Genomic DNA, 12,833 nt, shown 5'->3' on the forward strand with positions numbered 1-12,833 from the left:
AGTCCTCTTCAAATGACCCCTCCCCAAAAGTGGAGGGAGCAACCAACTCCAGCCCTTCCCAGCCATGGACTGGTCTCTCCTCATAGGGCAGCAGTGGTACCCTGTTTCTCAGCTCGGGGATCCTGGAGGACAATAAAGAGTCCAGCATCACCAGAACGCTTTTCTGGACAGGTCCAAAAAGGACCCGAATTTAGGTTCACCCCCCTTTTACAGGGACCATGGACCTCCATGAAACTGAGCCCTATTCCTTCAGCTTGCTCCTACCTGGGTCCTGGCCCCATGAAGCCACCCAGAGACAGGTTCGATGAGGAAACAGAAGCTTCTGTTTTGACTCATGTGGGGGAGGGAAGTGCAGCAGGACAGTCTCCAGCCACCCCTTCCTTCCTTCCGTCGTCTGTCCGTCCTCTTGGACTTCCTGTGTGTCGTCAGCCCTCCGCTACCCATGAAATGCCTGCTTCACTTCGTCAGTGAGTCTAGCTTTTTGGTTTTTTTGTTTTGAGACAGGGTTTTTCTGTGTTGCCCTGGCTGTCCTAGATCTCACTCTGTAGACCAGGCTGACCTCGAACTCACAGAGATCCACCTGCCTCTGCCTCCCAAGTGCTGGGATTAAAGGCATGCATCACCACACCCGGCATTTAGCTGGTATTTTGAAAGTAATGAAACATGGCTTTCTGACCTTAGGTGGGGGTAGATCCTGGTCCCTGTAACCCTCACCCCATTTTCTTTCTTTCTTCCTTCCTTCCTTCCTTCCTTCCTTCCTTCCTTCCTTCCTTCTTTCTTTCTTTCTTTCTTTCTTTCTTTCTTTCTTTCTTTCTTTCTTTCTTTCTTTCTTTCGTATACAGTGTTCTGTCTGCACATATCCCTGCAGGCCAGAAGAGGGCACCAGATCTCATTACAGATGGTTGTGAGCCACCATGTGGTTGCTGGGAATTGAACTCAGGAAGAGCAAGCAGTACTCTTAATCTCTGAGCCATCTCTCCAGCCCCCTCACCCCATTTTCTTTGGCTCCTCTCTTACGGGCAGCCCGTGGGATTATCAAGGCAGCTCTTGTTCTTGTCTGTCTGTTGTTTGTCTCCTTCATCCAGAACCCAAACAAGGGCTGCCCACGATAGTCCCGAATTTAACGGAGTGAGTGAGTAGCAGGTGGGTGAGCTGATGTATGAGGGCTGCTCCAGGCTACAGAGCTGTTAAGCCGGTCTTCCCCTGAGTGTAATGGGACCGCTATGATGAGGACTGCAGATCAGGGCTTACGTAACGCACACGGGCTCTGCTGACCCTGGTGGCTAGGAGGAGATCAAGGTTTGGGCAGGTGGTTACTCCCCATGGCTTAGCGGTGGCATCTCCCTGCGCCTCCCACGTGTATGTGTCCGGATCACCTTTTGCTCCTGATATTGTTGGAGACAGGGTCTTACTATGTAGCCCAGGCTAGCCGCTAGCTCTCCATCCTCTTGCCTTAGCATCGTGAATGCTGAGGTTACAGGCAGTGCCTCTGGACCCAATCTCCTGTTTTACTAAAGACTGAGTGAGCCCCCACCATCATTGGCATGGCTTTTGCCACAATGACCTGCCATCAGTCCCTTCCAGATGGATCCTTAGACACACACACAGAGCTGACAGGAAGGAGACTTGAGGACACAGGCAAGTGAATGAGTACCTGGCCACTGACCCCAAAGCTAAGAGCTTTATTGCCCCCAAGATGCTCTAAGTCCATTCTAGATGTCCAGCCTGGACAAGCACTGGTGAAGAAGACAAAGTGAGGGCCAATGTTAGCAAAATGATGGCAAGAATAGAGGAGAACCAAAACAATAATATGGCGTGTTCCCATTCAAGGATGTCCATAGCACGGTTGCTGTAGAGACAGGGAAGCAGTCTAATGGGAAGGGGGGAGCCAATAAGACGGGAGGAGCGTTATTGCCAAGGGCACCAGGCTGACATCCCAAGACTCTCAACACATTGAAATAGTGCAGCCAGCTGGTCTTGGGAGCAGCAAATCAGGTTCCAAAAGACTGCTCTACGTCCCTGAGATCCTCCAGTTTTAGGAGGAGGCCATCTTCAAGAACAATTTGCAGGCTTCAGACAGACAGACAGAATTTACAGAAAGCAGCCTCGAGTCCCAGGCTAGCTCCTAGGATGCTGATGTGAATGCTGGCTTGTCACCACATTGCCAGTCACACACACACACACACACACACACACACACACACACACACACACACACACACACTGTCAAGTGAGGGAAGAGAGAGACTGGAATCATTGAGAGCCTTCTTGTCCATGACTTATATGCCACCTGGTGGCCACCCCGAGAAACAGCTGCCTCTGCTAGGCTCTGGAGACTAGCCAGGGAGTCCTGAGTCTTGCTCTTGCACAGGTAGGTCTCTTGATGAATTACTATTCTTGCCTTAATTTTGCGAATAGTGTGTTTCACGTATGTTATGTTATAAATGGAGCTCAGCCCAGGGGAGATTGAACTTCACCCTCTGTAACCCTTCACTGCTTAACTGCTTCCAGACCCTCCACAAGAACCTGAGGCTTCCAGCTGCCACTTGTTAACTGGGTTGACATGGTTTAACCACATGCTCACAGGACCAATCTAGAGTCAGATTTCTTTTAAACATGTTTTTAGCTGGGCAGTGGTGGCGCACGCCTTTAATCCCAGCACTCAGGAGGCAGAGGCAGGCGAATCTCTGTGAGTTCGAGGCCAGCCTGGTCTACAGAGCAAGATCCAGGACAAGCACCAAAACTACACAGAGGAACCCTGTCTTGAAAAAAAAGTTTTTAAACATACTGATTTTTTTTTTATGTGTATGAGTGTGCTGTGGGATGTCTTTCTGTATGCTGTGAATATGTGTGGCTCCCATTGGATAATAAATAATAATAAATAATAAAGGACAGGATGGAGCCAGGTGGGAAAATCCAAAAGAGCTAGTGAGAGGAGAAAGGAGAATAGAATAAGACACTAAACCACCGTCCAAGGAACAACATGTAATGGGACACATGTAAAGCCACAGAATGTGTGGCGATACATAGATTAATAGAAATGAATTGAATTAAGTTATAGGAGCTAGTTAATAATGAGCCCGAGCCATAGGCCATACAATTTGTAATTAATATTAACCCTCTGAGTAATTATTTATGAGCATCTGTAGGGCCAGACCAGAGAAACTTCCGGCTACATGAGTGTTTTGACTGCATGTATATGTGTCTGCATACCACATGCATGTTTGGTATCCACAGAGGTCGAGAGAGGGCATCAGGCCCCCCAGAACTGAAGTTACAGATGACTGTAATGCCATCTGGGTTCTGGGAACCTAACCTGAGTCCCGTGCAAGAGCAGCAGGTGCTCTTAGCTTCGGAGTCGCCCTCTCCTTTTCTTTCCTGGTGATTGACAAAGTACTCCTCGTCACATAGCTCCTGCGGTCGGTCTGTAGACTTATTCTCTGTCCTTTGGTTAATATGTCAGGGTAGGGTTTTTTCTCCCTCATGCAATGCTCTGGTCTAGGAATTAACTGAGCTGTTATGTCAATGCATTTTATACAGTCAGTCTGTCACACTCTGAGAGCTGGGGTGGCAGAGGGTCTTAAGACATTAAAAAAAAGGGAGGTGGTGGTGCACGCCTTTAATCCCAGCACTCAGGAGACTGAGGCAGGCGGATCTCTGTGAGTTCGAGGCCAGCCTGGGCTACAGAGTGAGTTCCAGGAAAGGCTCAAAGCTACACAGAGAAACTGTCTCAAAAAACAAACAAGAAAGAAAGAAAGAAAGAAAAGAAAAAGAAAAGCATGTTAATTTTGGGGCTGGAGAGATGGCTCAGAGGTTAAGAGCACTGACTGCTTTTCCAGAGGTCCCGAGTTCAATTCCCAGCGACCACATGGTGGCTCACAACCATCTATAATGAGATCTAATGCCTTCTTCTGTGTACATAATAAATAAATAAATCTTAAAAAAAAAGACCAGTTACTGTATCATGTAAGGTTGCTGTAAGTGACAATGTGTGCAGACTTTCTGCTCATGTGTTAGACTGTAAACTGTTTAAAAGGCTTTCATCTCTAAGCTGGGTGATGATGCATGCCTGTAACGAATCTTAAGTGGTCTTATAATAAAAACCCGGAGCCAGATATTGGGGTAAATGCTGAAAGGTCAGAGAGACAAAGGAATAAGCCACTGCCCCGTCTCATCTCGCCAACTCCACGAATCCTCTGTTTGAAAGCCTCTGAGTCCACAACCCAGAAAGCTCTCTAGTCCAAAGGGCTTCAGTCAAAAAGGGCTTTAGTTCCCGTCTCCTCACGCCTTATATACCTTTCTCCGCCCAGCCATACTCACTTCCTAGTGCTGGCATTAAAAGCGTGTGATTCCCGAGTACTGGGGTTAAAGGTGTGTGCCACCACTGCCTGGCTGTTTCTGTCCTAGACTGGATCAATCTCATGTAATTCAGGATGGCTTTGAACTCACAGAGATCCAGACAGATCTCTGCCTCTCGAGTGCTAGGATTAAAGGTGTGTGCCACCACTGCCTGTAACGCCATCTGGGTGCTGGGAACCTAACCTGAGTCCTCTATGTTTAGAGTCCACTGGCCGCTATGTTTAATTTAGTGTTTTAATCTGTCCTCTGATCTTCAGGCAAATTTTATTAGGGCACACAATGTATCACCACAAGCTACCACTTGGGAGGTGGAAACAGGAGGCTCCGACTTCAAGGGTAACTTTGGCTACAGGAGACAATGTCTCAGAAACAAACAACAAAGTAACAACTGTCTCCGAATGCAACCATGTTGAGATTAGGACTTCCACTCATTTGTTTAGGGTACAGATTTCCCCAAACTCCAGTCAGGCTCTGGTTCTAGATTTTGCCTTCAGCCCTGACTGACCTCTGTCCCTGTTCCACTCAGTCTTATTTGTTTTTTCGAAACAAGGTTTATCTGTACAGCCCTGGCTGTTTTGGAACTTGCTTTGTAGACCGGGCTGGCCTCAAACTCACACCTGACTCAGCCTCTCAAGTGCGAGAACTAAAGGCGTGCACCACCACTGCCTGACTAGTTTGAGCAAGAAACCTGCTGAGTCAGTTTGAAACGTCCTCATCCTGGAGTCTGATCTCTCTCTCTCTCTCTCTGTGACTCTCTCTCTTTCTCTCTCTCTCTCTCTCTCTCTCTCTCTCTCTCTCTCTCTCTCTCTGTGGGTGGGTGCGGAGGTGGGGTGGGGGGTAGGGGGGTGGGGAAACAAGCCCTGCACTAAGCTTTATGCTGGCCTGTCCAGGACTGGGAATTAATAATAGCTCTGAGCAATTCTGGTCCCCTCTGAGGTATCTGTGTGGGACCCCAAGTCTAGGTGAGGGTCACTGGGGAAGCAGATGAAAGGATCTAGAGGATGTTGAGCCAACCTTACCTCGGTGAAAGCTTCTGGAAACCGTCCCCCCCACACACACACAAACAGGGTGCACAGTGGGGCTTGTAGACCTGGCCCCTGAATTGTCCCTGGGTGAAAAGTACAGCTGGCCAGGGTCCCCACCTTGTGACTGCAGTGCCCAGATCCTGTCTTAGGCTGTTTGGAAATTGTCAGCGGTTTGAGGACTTGAAGGGTCCCCTGGAATAATGGGCACTTCAGGGGGAGCTGGGTCCCGGCCTCCTAGTACCCCAGACACTTGGTTCCCACCTGTCGCTTTCCTACAAACGCCCAGCTTCCCAAGCTCGCTCAGGGTGGCAGAGTCGCCGCTCCCTGAGTGTGAGTAATTCAGCCCAGCTGAGAGCCGCCCTTGGCCTCACTACCAAAGAAGTGACTACAGGGGAAAGCCGCGGAGTAAGCGCCTTATTTTTGCCTGGGCTTGGGGGTTGGGGAAACAGCGTTCAAGGTCGGCTCACGCCGTGCGGCTGCAGCGATCGCAGTGAGAGCACAGCGCCACCAGGGGGCGCAAACCGCGGCATTATCCAGATAATAAAAACAAAGTAAGCATGAGCTTGGTAGGGAAAACAGAAAGGAACGGAGTTTTGTTGACGATTTATTTATTTTTATGTTATGTGTATGGGCATTTTCCCCGTGTTCTGGCTGGTTTTATCTCAACTTGACATAAGCTAGAGTCATTTGGGAAGTGGGAACCTCGATTGAGAAAATGCCCCTACCTGATTGGCCTGTGGGCTCGTCTGCAGGACATTTTCTTGTTTAATGATCGATGTAGAAGGGCCCAGCACACTGTGGGTGGTGTCAGCTCTGGGCAGGTAGTCCCAGGTTGTAGCAAGCCAGTAAGCAGCACTCCTCCATGGCCTCTGCTTCAGTTCCTGCTCTGACTTCTTCAATGATGGAGTGTGTAACCTGTGAGATGAAATTAACTCTTTCCTCCCCGATTTGTTTTTAGTCATGGTGTTTTATCACAGCAATAGAAACCCTAGGTAAGGCTTGAAACTTTTAAGCTCATAAAAATGTGTGTGTAAGCTGGGAATTGGTGGCACATGCCCTTAATCCCAGCACTCAGGAGGCAGAGCCAGGCAGATCTCTGTGAGTTCGAGGCCAGCCTAATCTCCAAAGTGAGTTCCAGGAAAGACGCAAAGCTACACAGAGAAACCCTGTCTCGAAAAACCAAAAAATAAATAAATAAAAAATTAAAAAAAAATAGTTTTAAAGTTTAAAAAATTCCATTTTATTTTATGTGTACAAGTATTTTGCCTGAGTATAAGTCTTTCTATGTACCATATTCATGCCTGGTGCTCTTGGAATTCAGAAGAGAGTATCTGATCCCCTGGAACTGGAGTTCCAGATGGTTGTGAGCCACCACATGGGGGGGGGGCACTAATCCCGAGTTCTCTGCAAGAGCAGGCAGTGCTCTTAACTGTGGAACCATCTCTCCAACTCTTAACAATACGATTATAGAAAAATGATGACCAGGTCTGTGACCAGTGCTTTATCTGCTGCACATGGGTCGGGCGATGCCCACCAGGCTGCGCTTGAGCCTGGAGACTCATGTGTCCACCTGTCCAGCACAGGGCAGCCTCAGCACACCTCTGCCTGGTGAATGGCCTGAGCATCGCCTTTTGTGAGGAGGTAGCAGGCAGTCCGGACTCTCCTGTTCTTGTCACAGTCTCTAGACTCATTGTCCTCCAGAGGGGCTAGAGATGCCTGGAAAGCATTGGAGAGAGCAGCCCCGTTTGAGTGACAGGCATCCAGGGGTAAAAACCTCCAGCCCTGGCGCTGGCTGTCCTTGATGGTGTGAATCTGCCACCCTGCCCTTATGCATCCCTGATCCCCGGATAGCCCTCTTACATGTCTTATACATCAGTTGTCTTCTCTTTATCTCCACTGTCGCTTCCTGAAGTGACCACCACTGCCCACGCAACACCTCTCAGCCTCCAGTCGCTTCACCCGAGCTACCCTGCCTCTAACCCCCACCCACCCATGCTCCTCTCCTTGCTCCCAGAGTTGCTTCTCGAAGGGCACAAGTTGTCTTCCCACTGGCTCTGATAACCGTGCTTGAATTTCCCAGAGCAAAATGGAAGACAGGTGAGAACTAAACCAAACCTAGGTGATCTCAAAGGTGGCCCACATTGCAAGGCAAGGTCAAAGTCTCCCTGATGTGGCTGGTGGCAGGCACGACTTCTGTGCTGTGGAGACAGAGCGCTCCTGGGTCACCGTGCCTGCCTGCCTTCTGAGCAGAGCCTTGCCCCCACTGGGCTCTGCACTGGCATCGGAGAGTCTGTGTTTCCCGGTGACTCTGAACCACGTCTTGAGCCAGGAGCGTGGAGACAGGCTTCTGCTGGGAGTGTAAGTAAGGGTCTTTGTGGACAATGTGTGGGTGATAGATGGGGAGCTGGGATGTTTCTGCAGTCAAGCGGATGATCCAATTGGGCAAGAGCACACAAGAAGGTCTCCCCACACATTCACAAGCTAACCTGCCCTCTCCAGACTCCCACCAAGCATGCATCCCCAGGACACATTCCCTGAGTCCTCTGTGAATGAGCCTGGTCCTCCCTGACCAGCCAGTCTCAAGGGACTGGAGGGTGAGTAATTAAACCAGATACAGGTGCTGTCTAAGGCCTAATTCTAGCACTGAGGAGGTTGAGGCAGGAGGGTACAAAATCAAGGCCAGCTTGGGAGTCATAGTGAGTTCAAGGCCAGTCTGGGCTACACAGCTCCTCCTCCCCAAATAAAAAGGATCATTCATAGAGTAACAGAAATAGCTCCAGCCAGTAAAGCCTTGATGACAGACAGGGAGACCATTATGCAAGGTTAGAACGTCTTGTAAGGAACATTCTCTGACCGTAGAGCAACAGGGAATTAGGAAATAGGAGAGAATGTTAAGAAATGTCAAACCTTGACCAAGGCAATCCAAGGCAGAACTACAAGATGGAAAGGCGCAGAAGTGAGAAGTTACCAGTTAAGAAGGAAAGGAAACCCGGAAGGCCTGTGTGCTCAGGGAGAGTGTGGGAAGCAGACCCACGCTGCCAGCCTCTTCCAGTGTGGTTTTCAACATCTGGGAGAAGACATTCTACAACTTTTAGAAAGGAAGTCTTCTGTTGTTTGCCAAAGGTACAGGGTTAGAATGACTGACCAATTACTTCCCAGCAAGGCTGAGAGCAAGAAGTTTTTGGATAAGCCTTCCCACCCTTGTGGGCAAATGGCTTTAGCCCTCAAGTCTGCGTGGGATGTTTCTATGGAGCATCCAGGCAGACACTTTAGGGTCTCAGGAGAACACTTCACCTCAGAACACTGCCGAGGGTACGTGGAGCCCAAACTAGGACAGGAAAGAGAGAGGGATCTGTGGGAAAAGTGGGTAAGATTCTGATCAAGTCTGACTGGAAGTTTTATTCCTCCTGTCTAGCATTCATGGTACTAAGGCACTCTGCACACTACTAGAGGAGAAAGGTAATTTTCAGCCCAGCTACAGACCCTGCCCTCTCCAACATCCATCTGCCTGCAAAATATCCTGGTGCGACAGCGGTGCACCTGTTACAGGAGTAACCAAACACGTCAACAAAATCTTTTGAGATTATGATTCATAAAAACATTTCTCGGGCTGGAGAGATGGCTCAGAGGTTAAGAGCACTGCCCGCTCTTCCAGAGGTCCTGAGTTCAATTCCCAGCACCCACATGGTGGCTCACAACCATCTGTAATGAGATCTGGTGCCCTCTTCTGGCCTGCAGTCATACATGCTGTATACATAGTAAATAAATTAAATAAATAGATAAATAAATAAATGGAAAAAAATTCTCCTTTACCTTTCTTCTCTCCAAGACCTTCCATATACCCCTTCCCCACTCTCCTTCAAATTCATAGCCTCTTTTTTTTTCAACTACTTTTTGATTGGATTTAAGGTCTATTCCATGAGATGGAATCCATACCTGACACTGCTAAAGTGGCCAAGAACCTAAGACTACTAGGTCACGGCCTAGGGAAAACCTAATATTATTCTGCTGAAGAAACAGCAATAGAATGACTGCCCCTGACAGAGTGCTTTCAAGCCTCAAACTCACAGAGATCCACCTGCCTCTGCCTCCTGAGGGCTGGGATTAAAGGTGTGTGCCATTGTGCCTGGCTTATGAAAAAAAGAAATAATAATAAAAAGATCCTGATGAAAAGCACTTAGGGTCTATTTGGCTTCCGATTCCAGGTTACAGTCCATCATTTATGGCATGGTACTTTCTCAGTGAGGGTGGCTTGAGGTCCACCATTGTTCCATGCCCTCCTCCTCCTCTAGGAATTTATTTTACGTGTGTGAGTGTTTGCCTGTATGTACGTCTGTGTACCACATGTGTGCCTGGTGCCCTCAGAGGTCAGAAGAGGGTGTCAGATCCCCTGGAACTGGAGTTATAGGTGGTTGGGAACCTCCATGTGAATGCTGAGAACCAAGCCCCAGTCCTCTGCAAGAAGAGCCAGTGCTCTTAACCATTGAGACCTCTCTCAGCCCCCTTTCTTCCTTGAGGCCAGGTCCACTTGAGAAAATAATCTGTCTCTGACTTGCCCTGAGTAAAATTATCTGAGGAAATTCCTCTTCCTTGGCCCCTGTGCTGCTGAGAAGTGAGGATGTGGGCGTTACTCAGAGCAAGACCTGACAGTTGGATGATTCTTCTAGTGTTGAGAAGGAGGCTGACTGCTTTCCTGACCACAAGCAGGCTTGACTCTAGGGATTCTCAACACTAAACACCAGAAGCCTTGTCCACACTTCAACCCTATCCTCATCTTTACTACGCCCTGCCTTCACCCCCATCCCCTCCCTTCCCGCAGACCAGTCCAGGATTTAGTAAGGACCTGCTCCTTTGACCTTGGCTTGAGTCCTAGGATCTAAGCAGCCCTGGCATGTCCCTGCCCCAGAAGGGTCTGCTGGTGGTTTTGAAACAGGACCATACACTCTGGGCTCTCCAAGAGGCAGAGTTGATCTCTTTTCCCTTGTGAGTTTAGTAACTTGCTCCCGAATGCTGGAAAGTTGGCTGATTACTAAATCCCAGGAGGCCACCCACTGCCTTCTGGATAGCATGGGCGTCGATGTGCCAACTGAATCATAGGAGGCTCAATCTCTAGTCCCTTGAACTTTGGGCTGCAGGTTTTACTGATTCTCAAGTTCGTGAGACAGAACACACAAGCCCCAAGTAAAACCCAGCAGATTCTGGCCCTCATGGGGGCAGCTGGGGCTCCAGACATGCTTCACAGGGCACGGTCTGATAGCAGGGGCCCCACTAGCATGGAAACAGGGAGCAAGACCTGCAGTAGACCTAATCAGATGGTAAGTCTATGTTTAGGTTTTGAGGACCCATCAGGCCATTCACTTTCTGTCATCGATGCCTCAGGGCTCCAATTACACCATCCCTGGTCAGTCCTTGTCATTTATAGATTAATAACGACCTAGTGACTGTCCTAATGAGTGTGGTGTGGAATCTCATTTTTTTTTTTTTAAGAATACGAGTGGGAGCCAGGAGTGGTGGCACTAGCCTTTGCAGAGGTAGGTGGCTCTCTGTGAGTTCAAAGTCAGCCTGGCATAGATAGTGAATTCCAGGTCAGCCAAGGCTACATAGAGAAATTCTGCCTCAAAAACAAAGAGATCAGAAGGGCACACATGTATATACACGTAGGTGCTAAGATTACAAAAAAATAATGACCAAAAATGTCAGTCCAGGGGCTACTGTGAGGGCTCTTTAACTTGCATATTGAATAATAATAATAATAATAATAATAATAATAATAAGAAGAAGAAGAAGAAGAAGAAGAAGAAGAAGAAGGAAAGAAAAGAAATAAAAAGGAAAGGAAAGAACATGATTGCTTCTAGGTACGGTGGAAGAGAACGTTTATTATAGCTATATGGGCAAGCATAGGTGGAGGCAGGCACAGGGCGAGTCCAGAGTGGACATAACATGACCAGACTGAGCTGGACCTTGTAGGGAGAAGGGGAGGGGAGAAGGGAGGGGAGGGGAGGAAACCAGGTGCAGAAGCCAGGAGGTCAAAGGTCCAAAAGCGGGGAGGTAACCAAAATGTCTGGATTACATAGGGAAGAGCTTCTGGGGGAAGGGCAGCCCAGCCCCTGGGCTGGAGAGTTCAGGGTAGAGGGTGGGGTGTGCCAGCCATACCCTGTCACAGGTGGGGACTGAGGGACGCTGGGAGAACTGAGTGGCCAGGTCCGCTTTGATGTGTTAAATAGGGCACCTCAGCCGTTTGTCTGGGGTTTGAAACTTAACATATGTATCTTTTATGCTCCTTTCCTGATGTTTCTAGCCCATTACAAGCAACACTAAATATTAGTGTTTTCAACCAAATACTGTAAAACTTGGGTTTACAACAAGGAATTAACGCCTTTTTCTCTCCCCCACCTTATATGACTATTATGGAAACATTTATCCCTCCACCCCAGTAAACCACGCCCCCACCTCACCCCCAACCCCGTCCTGCACAAAGGCCCTGCTGTGTTCTTAGAACTTGAGTTAAGTGGCCCACCTCTTCCTTCCTTCTTTCCTTTTATGCCCTTAGGTTTCTTTGTGTAGCCCTGGCTGTCCTGGAACTCACTCTGTGGACCAAGTTAGCCTTGAACTCAGAGATTTGCCTGCCTCTGCCATCTCAATGCTGAGATCAAAGTTGTGGGCCACCACAATCCTGTAATAAAAATAAATCTTAAAAAAAACAAAAACAGGGGGCTGGAGTGATGGCCTAGTGGTTAAGAGCACTGACTGTTCTTCCAGAGGGCCCGGGTTCAATTCCCAGCACCCACATGGCAGCTCATGACTGCCTGTAACTCCAGTTCCAGGGAACCGACACCCTTACACAGGCAAAACACTAATGCACAATAAATAAATAAATTAATTAAAAAAACAAAAACAAGAAACAAACAAAGCCAGGCAGTGGTAGTGCACACCTTTAGTCCTAGCACACAGAGGCAGAGGCAGGCGGATCTCGGTGAGTTCGAGGTCAGTCTGGTCTACAAAGTGAGTTCTAGGACAGCCAGAATTATAACACAGAGAAACTCTGTTTTGAAAAACCAAAACCAAACACAGCAAAAGCAGGCAAAAAGCATAAACCATGAGGATCAGATGGTGGCACTTTCATAGATGCCCCATGCCCTCAGGTGCCTTCACAGTGACCCATAGGCCACTCCTATCCATGACACCCCAGATCCAGGGCTCTGGACTGTGGGTGCTTTTCCTTAGAGTCCTGGATCTGGCCAGTCCCCTATCAGCTTTGAATCCCTCTAACCAATCTTGGGGAACTGATGCCCTATTCAATGCCCCAGGCAAAGGTCACACCCCAAACCAGGAGCTCTCTATGGGCTGCCAGGGTTAAGGGTGGCAGACAAGTTCAGCAAATCCCTCTGAAGTAAGGATGAGGCGATGTCACGTGGTTTCCCCTCCATCTGGTCAAGGTGGGCAAGCAGG

This window comes from Peromyscus leucopus, chromosome 16_21 (genome assembly GCF_004664715.2).
Source record: "Peromyscus leucopus breed LL Stock chromosome 16_21, UCI_PerLeu_2.1, whole genome shotgun sequence".
Taxonomy (NCBI): domain Eukaryota; kingdom Metazoa; phylum Chordata; class Mammalia; order Rodentia; family Cricetidae; genus Peromyscus; species Peromyscus leucopus.